The sequence below is a fragment of the Abrus precatorius genome, unplaced genomic scaffold (genome assembly GCF_003935025.1).
Source record: "Abrus precatorius isolate BTA unplaced genomic scaffold, Abrus_2018 Scaffold9, whole genome shotgun sequence".
Lineage (NCBI taxonomy): Eukaryota > Viridiplantae > Streptophyta > Magnoliopsida > Fabales > Fabaceae > Abrus > Abrus precatorius.
Genome location: NW_020874439.1, coordinates 5,915,037 through 5,927,057, shown reverse-complemented (window position 1 = coordinate 5,927,057; position 12,021 = coordinate 5,915,037). Strand labels below are relative to the sequence as shown.

Sequence of the window (12,021 nt, the reverse complement as noted above, 5' to 3'; positions counted from 1 at the left end):
TTTTCTTCTATAATGTAGCTGTACAATTATCTGCCATTGTTGGAAAATTCAAACTTATTTTTGGATTAGTCAAGCATTATCTGTGCAGGGAAAAAATCCTACTGATTTTTATCACCTTTTATGTATTTAATGGATAAGATAATACCTAAGGATATCTTTACTCAGATAAACTGCCAATGATTGACATTCCAACATGTTTGAAGGCTTGTGGCAATGACAAGATCACAAGACTATGAATGTGATATATTTGCATATCAATGATCACGTTAAAAAAAAATACTTGCGATCATATATTTTTTTTTTGTCTAAGTAACTAAGTCAAAATATTTCTCTTATTATTAAATATTGAATTTAAACACTCTTATATAGTTTTTAAAAATACATATTTATTATATTCAAATTATAAAATTACAATAAATATACTTTTAATAAAATTTTATTATTATTATTATTAATTACTTATTTCTGGTTTTAAAGTTTCACTTAAGATTTAACTTAACAAGAAAAGAAATACTCATAAAGTAATTTGACCTTAGTTTCAATTTTTAATTATATATAAAACAAGTTATTATTTGTATGAGCTGACTTTGTGGTCGGATCTTGATGAACTTTCATGTAACAATGCCTGTTGTCAAAAGAAAAAGAAAGAACAGAGAGAGAGAGAAGGTGAAAAGAACCACTAGTATTATAATTGGGAATTAGGAGTGTATCGGATGATTAAGAGTTGTACCCCAGCCGTGTCGGATGATTAGAGCCATATATCAGCCGTATTTAAGCCGTATCGGGTTGAAAATTAATTTTTAAAACAAATTAAATTATGAATACTTTTGGGTTACATGTATAGACGTATCGAACACATGTCAGTATCAGATAAGTGTCTTACACGAATTCTTTGATTGTTTTAACATATCTAGGCTTCATAGATACTTACTAGTCTCGCTATATTGTAACTTAAAGGACTTAAAATGACTAAAAGTAAGCACTGTTAATTATATATTAAAAATAATGTTCAAACTTATCAGTTTTTGGTTTTGTGTATTTGGCTCAAGATTTCACATCACTTGCTTCTAGTTGTCTGATAGAAGATGAAGAAAAGAAATCTGATATTCCAGGAAAGAAGTTTTGTAGTAAGCCAAATTTTTTATATTCTTTCAAATAGGTTTTTACAATTGATATAAGAAATTCTCCCTCTCTAACGAACACTCACAAAAATGAAAAGAACAACACATATCCTAACAGAAAAAGATTCCAAATCTCTTCTTATGAACATAAGCAAAACATAATTGCTAATAACAGACAAAGGTAATTAAGGAACTATATTTTTAATGGATGAATTCATTCCAACCAGCTGGCCTTGAGGTTTCTCTCGAGCTCTTTTTTATGGGTTTTGGTTCATTGCTTAGCCCACTCTCACCAATTGGGTTGTTGGTGTCACTTGGCTCAATAGTGCCTCCATTTGTATCATTGTCCGTGCATGTTTAGGGTAGTTGTATTGTGAAGTCCATTAAGTTAATGCATAAGAAGGCTTACTGCTGATGGCATGCAGTTTCTTAAATCTACTGGACTTCTACTTGAGCATTTCTTGGCGTAGGTTTGTTTGAGACTTCATTTATGGCATTGCATCTTCTTGGTTCTAGATTATTCTAGCATACGTATTATAGTTCTATCCAGAATTTCATTAAGTTTGGTACCATGAGTAGGTTTATTACTTATATCTCTTGGTTTGGAATGAGATATTTTGCTGGTGTATTATGAAATTTTCAAAATATTTGACATAAGTGATGTTAGAGATATAATACTATTTTGAAGTTGCATGCCAAGTTATGTTAAACTTCCTCAGTTAGGTTTCTGAAGCTGTGACTTCAGCAATGTACAAGTAAACATAAAATTTCCAATTTGGATCATATAGGGTCCAGTGACTTCCAAAGTATTGTCAAATTAAGAAAATATTTGGCCAAGAACTGTGTGTCCTTCTCATTCAGATTGCTCATATAAATACAGTAATATTACAAGCTGTAACGTTGATTTCAGCCCAATAAATCAGCTAAACTACCATATATACATTTATAGCTAATTATGTTAAATAAAAGAATAACCGTTACAAATAATTGTGCAATCAATCCCATACAATTCTGTTTTCCATTAATTCCCATTAATTCCGTTGACAAGTATAACTGTCATTCTTCAGTGTATCAGTAGTCTTGAATCTCTTGATGACTTGAAATTTTAAAATGGTTCTCTATAGCCATTTCCTTCAACATTTATTGATGAGGAAAGGATGACATAATTTCATGATGAGAAATTGTAGCCTGTAGGAGAACAAATTTCATATCTATTAGTTCCATTTAATGACCCAATGGCATAACATTTGTAATGTAACAGTTTAGCAGATTCTCCAAACTAAGAATTGTATATAAATAGAACTGTTAAGTGGCGTTAAGTTCCAATAATGAGGCAAACATTTGTCACCTCTGGTTGTGCCATACTAATTATTTCCACTGTAGCTTCTTCTAAAGCATTTTTAATTTCACTGATGACCAAAAGTTGACACTGAAATGCAAAACAAACCCTTGTAGCATGTTTTCTCCTTTGTAGTTTCCATACAACAAGGAAGCCCTTATCAAATATAAATAGCCTCTTCTTCTAGAAATTAACATTGCTACGCCGGAAATTGGCTTTTGGAGCGTCTACTTAGATAGTGGTTAGTAAAAATCGCCTTGTATAAAACATTAAGAGAGCGGTTCCACTCTAACCGCTCTCTAATATATACTTTTTAGAGCGGTTCCTATCGAATCGCTATCTAATATGTACTTCTGAGAGCGGTTCAATTGGAACCGCTCTCTAATATATACTTTGGAGAGCGATTGTTAAATAACTGCTCTTAGAAGTGTACATTAGAGAGCGGTTAGGGCGGAACCACTCTGAAAGGTGTAGATTAGAGAGCATTTATTTCTTAACTACTCTCAGATGTTGTATTTTTAAGTTACACCCTAAGCCCAAATCTGGTGATCCCTGTCACTCTGTCAAGTCTATACTTCAAAATTGTCTCTGTTCAGTATTCTTTGAGAAATTTTTGCAGAAGAACAAGCACACCTAACATCGCAATCGCAATTTTAAGGTATATTCATAATCATTTCTTTGTTTACTGGCCATGTTTGGACATTAGCACTCTCTCATTCTCTCTGTTCATTGAAATGTACCTGTGTTATTGACGTTGAACAGTGACAAACGTCTGTCCTCCATTTCTGGCTTCAACTGAACTGCGACAAAATAGCACTCATTTCTTAATTCCAGGTTAGTGCATGCTGTTGTGTTTATAATTTGTATGAACTGAATATAACTAACATGTTGACCATTGCTGTCGTGTGAACAAAGAGAATGAAATTAGTTTTTATTTTGTAAAAGTTGATTTGAAAAGGTTGAACCTTATTTTGTTAACCTCTGAAATATTGCTAGAATAGTTTTTTAGGATTTGTTGAACATGATATTAGGACAATGGTTAGTTATAATGTAAGAGATTAATGTGAAAATGCAACACTGGTTGACTGTAATGCAAGTGATTAATGTGAAAATGTATTTGATTATTGTGAAAATTGATTTTCTGAAATGAAGCCTCATGTTCTGTTGTGTTTTTCTGTTGTTCCAATATAAACAGAAAGGAGGAACATGTTGTTATATATGTTGTCCTGGGAATTGAAATAAGTTTATGTATTGAACAAGATATTATTGTTTGTTTTGCTCCCGTAATGTATATTTTCTCTGTGTACGAATGAAATTGATGTTGTATTATAGAATGTTATGAATGCATGATTATTGTTAGTGATTAAACTTTGTAGTGTATGATTTGAAATCTAAAATTGAGTGAAACCATACTTTCTCGTTTGAGATTGAAAATAATGTTTTGATAAATTATTATTCTCAATCTCAAATTGTCCAAGTTGGACAGTTTGTGAACAAACTTATTCATTCATTTGTTAGCATTTGCTTCTCATAATGTTGTATTTAATAATTAACAAATTTTGAGTTTGAAGCATTTCTCATTGTCTCTTGGTGCATGCTTGATTGAGGTAAATCATCTCATATTTAAGTTGTGTACTAGGAGACTAATGCGAAATGCTGCCCAAATTTTGTCAAGTAAAAAATACAACATTTAAGTAGCAATTGTTAATTAAGGTTGGAAAAAGTTTGTTCTCAAATGGGATAAGGCCCTACCATGTGGGAGTTAATAAGACATGAACATTTATATTGACCGTAATCGTAGTTGGAGCAAATATGGATCGAAGTTGGATGGTAGCTGATCGATTAAGTGAAGAATACGAAGATAGAATCAAGGAGTTCATTAGATTTGCGATTAAGCATGCAATTGATGTCAACCTTATTCCCTGTCCTTGTTGGTGTTGTTTAAATATGTTACAAGTAAATGCGGAAGAATTGGAAGAATATCTAATGTGCAATGGGATAGATGAAAAATCTGCTTGTTGGACAAAGTATAGTGAGATACAAGGTGGAAGTACATCAACTAACATGAAATCAAGTGTCAATTACGCAGAGACATTTAGAACAAATGAGAGTGATCATGCTGAAAAAATTCCAAATGTTATTGAAGAAGATCTGAGAGATTGTCCAAAGATGTTTAAGAGGCTGATAAATGATGCAGAAACACCATTGTATAATGGATGTACAAAGTTCACAAGATTGAGTTCTATTTTAAAGCTTTATAACTTAAAAGTCTCGAATGGATGGACTGATAAGAGCTTCACAGAACTGCTAAGTTTATTACATGAGATGCTGCCGGAGGATAATGTGCTACTGAAGAGAACATATGAGGCTAAACAAGTACTTGCTTCCATTGGATTGACCCATGAAAAGATACATGCTTGTACTAATGACTGCATTTTGTTCCAAAATGAGTATGCATCACTAAGGAAATGTCCAAAGTATAATGTATCATGATACCTAAAGAAAGAATCAACACCTGCAAAGGTCGTGTGGTATTTTTCACTAATACCCAGGTTAAGACGTCTATTTCGCAGTGCAGAAAATGCAAAGTAGATGACTTGACATGCTGAAGGCAGAATTAGAGATAGAAAGCTTAGGCATTCAACAAATTCTCCGCAGTGAAAAAAATTTGACGACGACCATGAAGACTTTGCAATTGAAACAAGGAATATACATTTTGCATTAGCAAACGATGGAATGAATCCCTATAGCATGCAAAGTAGCACCCATAGTACATGGCCCGTGATCTTAATAATGTATAACTTACCTCCATGGCTTTGTATGAAGCAAAAATATATGATGCTTTCTTTGTTAATCTCTGGTCCTAAACAACCTGGAAATGACATTGTTGTGTAGTTGTCTCCTTTAATTGAAGATTTGAAGTTGTTGTGGGATAATGGCATAGAAGCATATGACGGATTTAGAGATGAAAATTGCACAATCAAGGCAATGTTGTATGGAACAATTAATGACTTTCCTGCATATGGAAATCTTTCTGGTTACAGCATCAAAGGTCAATGTGCATGTCCAATAGGTGAGGAAAAAATAGATTATATAAGACTAGAGCACTGTCACAAAAATATTTTTATGGGGCATCGTAGGTGGTTGTCAAAAAATCATCCTTTCAGAAAAATGAAAAAAACTTTTAATAGAAGTTGTAAAGAACGACGATGTCTTTATTTGAAGAGTAGAGAAGAAATCTTTGATGAGGTTAAACATATAAGAACAACATTTGGAAAACTTTTTGCCAAACAAATTCCAACCGCAGGTTGGAAGATGTCAATTTTCTTTCAGTTACCGTACTGAAAATCTTTATACGTAAGACACTTTGTTGATGTTATGCATGTTGAAAAAAATGTTTGTGAAAGTGTGATTGGTACATTATTAAACATCGTGGAAAAAAAGAAAGAGCATCAATGCAAGACTTAACTTGGTGAAGTTGGGAATACGATCTGATTTGGCTCCAGTGAAGAAGGAAAAACGGACCTTTTTACCGCTAACAGCATGTACCTTGTCTAGAAATGAGAAACGATATTTATGTGAGACTCTTTATTCAGTTAAGGTTCCAGAGGGGTATTCATCAAATATTAAAAGTCTTGCATCACTTAAGGACCTAAAGTTAAAAGGATTGAAGTCTCATGATTGCCATATATTAATAGAGAATTTAATTCTTGTTGCTATACGATCTATTCTACCCAAAAAGGTTCACATGGCAATCACGAAGTTGTGTTTCTTTTTCAAGGCAAATATGTAGCAAAGTGATTAATCTTGAGAGATTACCATATTTGCAAAACCAAATAGCTGAAATTTTATGTGAACTCGAAATGTATTTTTTACTGTCATTCTTTGATATCATGGTTCATTTGACTATTCACTTGGTGGAAAAGATAAAATTGTGTGGCCTTGCATATATGCGATGGATGTATGCCGTTGAAAGATATATGAAGATTTTAAAAGGGTATGTTAAGAATAGAAGCAGACCAGAGGGTTGTATTGCTGAACGATATTTAGTGGAAGAAGCAGTTGAATTTTGCAATGAATACCTGTCAAATGTTGAATCATGTGGTATTCCAAAATCACGTCACACAGGCAGGACTTTAGGGGAAGGTAGTAGTGGTTGTCAACAAATAGAGGTCCCTAGACTGCAATGGGAACAAGCACACTTGTATGTATTACAAAACACCCCTAAAATTGAACCATATATAAGCTTGCACAAAGAGACACTGAAGCATAGAAATCCTACCAGAGGTGAGAATTGGATAACAAAAGAACATAACCAGCGATTCATTGGATGGCTACAAGAACATGTTGATGAACAGTTGATACAGCATAACAATTCTGTTTCAGAAATGATTTGATGGTTGTCAAAAGGTCCTTGTATTGATGCTTTTTCATACACTTCGTACTTAGTCAACGGGTTCATATTTTACACAAAAGAGCATGACGACCAAAGCACAATGCAGAATAGTGGGATCACTTTTGTTGCTGAATCATTGCATATCTCCAGTACAAAGGATAGAAATCCAATATATGCAAATATGTCATACTTTGGAGTCATTGAACATATATGGGAGTTGGATTACACTAACTTTTGTGTAGCAATCTTTGGATGCAAGTGGATAGACAACAACAGTGGTGTTCGAATTGACAATATGGGCTTTATAAGGGTCGATTTTAAAAAGGTCAGTTACCAAGATGATTCGTTTATCCTTGCATCATAGGCTCGACAAGTGTTCTATGTCGATGATCCTGTTGACAAGTCATGGTCAATTGTCTTAATGTTTAATAAAGTAAATGCTTTCACCGATGGAGAATTAATGGAAGAAGAAGTTAATGTGGAGGACAATCCTTTCAGAAGTGTTGAACACATGTCAATTGCAGATACATTAACAGATGATGAGGATTTTTATGCAAGACATGATCATGAAGAGGGTATTTGGTTAAATCCATCATTTCATTCAATAAAAGGTTATAGGAAACTTAGTAAGGCTCCTAAAAAAAGAAAAAGGTGCATTTATTATTAAATTTGAATTGATTATATTTTGTTTTTATGATTTTACTCTATCTCTGAATGTAATTATTTAATGTTAACCTTTACCCTTTTTTTTACAAAGATGACTTCTTTAGATAACATGGACGAGAGTCCCCCTCATCACTCTGCTGAGACGAAAAAGAAAAAAAGTAGAGGGATTACTAAACTTAAGTCCATTAGCAAATCAAGGAAGTTAGGACAGAAGCTACAAATAAATTGTCACCATCAATGAATATTATTGATATTCAAAGATCTTTTATGCTAATATTAGTAACACTAAATTTTGTCTCAACATTTATATTTGCATATAGATTGGCTGGAATGCAAAAGGTCAACCGATTGACTATAACCAATCAAAATTTACACATTTCATTGGCTTTGTTACTAGGAGTACAGTGGCAATCAGTTATTCTGATTAGACAAATGACCCTAGTAATGTTAAAGAACACATTTGGGAGCAAACATTTGGGAGCAAGTTGAGGTACACAAGCACACTTTCAGTAATTTTATAGTGGTTTACGGAAGAGAGTTTGTCTGATATTTTTTGTTTCCAATGTAGCAAACTTTTGAGGTGGAATCTATTCACAAAGATTTTGTTCTTTTATTAGCTGGACGGGACCTTCGTACATTCCACACACGTTTGAGGAAACATATCTATGACAACGATAGAAATTGTGTCTCCTATCCTTTGGAGAAGTATCAGAGATTCATCACAGTCACTGATCACTGGATGGACTTTGTCAACCAAAGCTGCACAGAAACTTTCAAGGTAAATTGTCACACATTATTACTTCAAATTACTGTCACCATCATAATTAGGTATTGATTTAGTACGTTTCTGAATGCCTAATTACAGAAAGAAAGCGAGGCTAATGCACAAAGGGCGAAAGGAATGTCGTACAGATATAGGAAGTCAGCTAAGGGATATGCTCAGGTAGAGTAAGAATGGGTATGTATATTTGTGTCTAATGTAACAATGTGATGCTTTTTCATAAACTTATGTTAAACCTATTAACAAGGGTATTTAATCTTAAATTTTGTGTAGATTGCTACATTTAGGTCTAATTTAACCTCAGTACCTCGACATGTCCTTTGGCAAGCTACTAGGGTAAATAAACAAGGTAGTATTGATGACGAAGGAGTTCAAAAAATGGTCCATGAATTTATAAGTAGTTAAGCCTAATGTGTTAGTATTTTCAAATACATTAAGTTCTATTTGAATTCTCCTTTAATGACCTCAGGGTATTTTGTTATGTTTATTGTAGGAAACCCTTTCACAGGTCACTCTAGACGCTGAGACTGAATCAACAGCCAAAAATGACATATTCTCTTAAGCACTTGGTGTAAGAGAGCATCCAGGTTGCGTGAGGGTTGTAGGTTTTGGGGTGACCCAAAAATCTGTATTTGGGCCAGCTACATGTCCACATCCTTCATCTACCGAGTGGCAAAACATAAAGCATTGGGTAGCGCATTTGACCAATGTAGTGACATAGTTGACAGGGGGTCAGGGACTGCCCCCATTCATGTCAGGTCAGATGCCATTAAACCCTACTCAGTCCCCACCACCATGTATGCCACCCCCTTTCAATATTGCTCCTCAAATGCAACCAATGACGGACATTGGTCCCCAAACGCCTGCAGATGCACCTTCTACCAGCCATAGAGGCAGTTGCACACCAATTGCATCTGTTGAGATCCTAGAGGTATTTAAGCTACAGTAAATCATCATTTAGCTTTTAATGTTTAATGCTTTTGATTTAATTTTTGCAGAATATAACAAACTTTCATTTGTAGGGTGATCATGATTGTATGCTATACTTGACCAAACCTTTTCGCCTGGTTGCAAGAGGTAAAGTATATCATACAGTGGTTGGGGACTCCTTACATAATATGGCTCTTCCTCCAGAGCATGGTAAGGTTTCTATAGAGGTAGTGCAACGAAATATGAAATTCAACCAAATCAAGATCTCAATCACTACAACGCAATTCTCATTGTTACACGAATATAATTCCAATGAATTTCCAATCAACACTAATTCAATACACCATTAATAACCCAAAATCTAAATCTAGATTATGAATTTCATCAAAACAAGAACTGCAATCGCAAATCCAATGCTCTAACAAAATTCAGAACAATTGATTTATTGAATTAGGTGAATTCATTTATTTCAAATCTAAAATTCTCATTCTCTATTTAGAATGCAAACGAAAAATCAATATCATGAAAAATGTAATTATCCTAATCAGAAAAGAGGAGGAAAAGCGCGAATTCGATAGAACCTAACCTGAAACTCAAACGCAATGTTGTTCTTGAAACCTTGAACCGATTGATGGATTAGCCATGCTTCATGATCATGTTTGCTTCAGCCAAAACCAGAAAATATGAAAAGATGGAAGGTAGAGAGACGAAAATAAAGGAAAGAATTTAAAATAAAGACTTGTAATTCTAAAAAAAATTGCGGAAAAAAAAAAACAAGAATTCGTACATAGAGTCATAACCTCTATTTAAAGATAAAATAATTAGGCTTAATTAAGGCCCAACTCCCTAATGAGTTTCCTAAACACCTAACTAAGTAAAAGACATAATAATTGGGCTTAATTAAGACCCAACTTCCTAACTAAGTAAAATCAACAATACAATTAAATTTTGAAAATTTTAGTGCAGCGAAGCAACATTGTGATACAATTTTGGACTTGAAGATGCTCGAACTGGGATTTTCTCCTAACAGAGAAGTTGTAGATATCTGTCTTATCTTTTTAGGGACACCAATTTTGTCCAATTCTGAGTAGTGTAGCTCCAGATAAGGTCTTTACAAGAAACTGTGTCAAAATAAGAAATTATGTCGGGAATTAAGAAAGATTTATATTTAAATAATAAATTACTATTAACACAAATCTAAACTAACACATCAAAATAATGCACTAATGAAGCACAATTAAACCAAAAACATGGAGAGAAAGATGTACTAAAATATGACTATCAAATACCCCCACACTTAATCCTTTGTACTCCGGGACAAAACTTTCTAATGAATTTCCAATGTAAAGAATAAAGAAAGAGAACAAACATTTCTAGAATCAAGGTAACAAACAATCAATGAGACACAAATGACATTAAAAGTAAGCAAGAAGGCAAGTTAAAATAAAGAAAGATTCAAAAATGATAGAACCTCACAGATAGTGTATAGCTCTCAACTCTCAAATATTTTCGGCTAGTATTTACGCTCAACACAACATGAAAACTAGCACAATCAAGCTTTGACAAGCTTCTAATTTCCATAACTTGAAACACATGCTATTAAAAATCAAAAGGACTTTTATTTAGCTTGTAATGTGGCCAAGGTAAAGGTTAGATGGAAAAGAAATTTAGGCTTAAACAACCAAAGAGAAAAGAGGAGCAATGGGGAATAAGTTTAAATAAGCAAAAAGATTAACCCTAGAAAAATCTCCTAACCCCAATGGTTTTCCACATATATATATATATATATATATATATACTTTTTTTTTTCTTTTGCTTGCTTTTCTTTCTTTCTTTCTTCTTCTTTTTTTTTTTTTAAATACCAAACAACTCAATATCCACAATATAGAAGTATTTCCTAGAGGCACCCCCACACTTATTAAAGGCTCATTCTCAAAACAATTCCAAAGCTCGTATAATCCCTAAGGTTATGGAACATCATGGTTTTTCACTATATGGCTTATAATGAGCTAAAATCAAGGAAGGGTTATAAAGGCTCAAAGGGGGTAAATAAGAGGAATCAATGTAAGGGAAGTCAATTTAGCAAAGTAGCTACAATTTGAAGAAAGGCCTAAATCATATCAATAATGCATGTGACAAGAAGCTTCAAAAAGATACAAGGCAAAACCAAAGGTAATCTAGCAACATGAGTGAAATCACACAAGAAAGAAGTAAAATATGCTCAAAATTCTCACAAGGTTTATATTCTATCATTAATGAATCAAACTCAAAATTTTCAAGCAACTTGCTCAACTAAAAATGTAAAAATGACTCATATCAAGTATTGCAACCTATCAACTAAAAATGGTGTAACAACTTTCACAATTTCTACATCTAGAAATTAAAAAGAAAGGATGAAAACTCCAACAAAACATCATCAAAATAGAAAAATAGAAGCACAAACTACAGAATTTGAAAAACAGCAAAAAAAGAAAAAAAATGGAAAACAGAAAACTGCAGAAAACAAAAAACAGAAAATGAAAACTGCAGAAAACAAAAAACAGAAAATAAAAACTGCAGAAAACAAAAAAAAAAATAGAAAACGAAAACTGCAGAAAACAAAAAAAATAGAAAACAAAAACTGTAGAAAATGAAAAAAGCAACACAAGTTTTCATGCAACTCCCCCCACACTTAAAAGTTACATTGTCCTCAATGCAGCCAAACAACAAAGACAATTTCAAAGAATACAGAATGGGAAAAGAACTTCCTCAAGGTTCAAGAGTTGGTGCTTCCAAGGACATGCTTTCT

The 12,021-nt window shown here is 33.2% G+C and overlaps 1 pseudogene; it reads left to right on the top strand.

Annotated features, from left to right (window-relative positions):
* The window catches only part of LOC113850663, a 94,176-nt pseudogene that overhangs the window by 48,728 nt on the left and 33,427 nt on the right, over window positions 1-12,021 (top strand).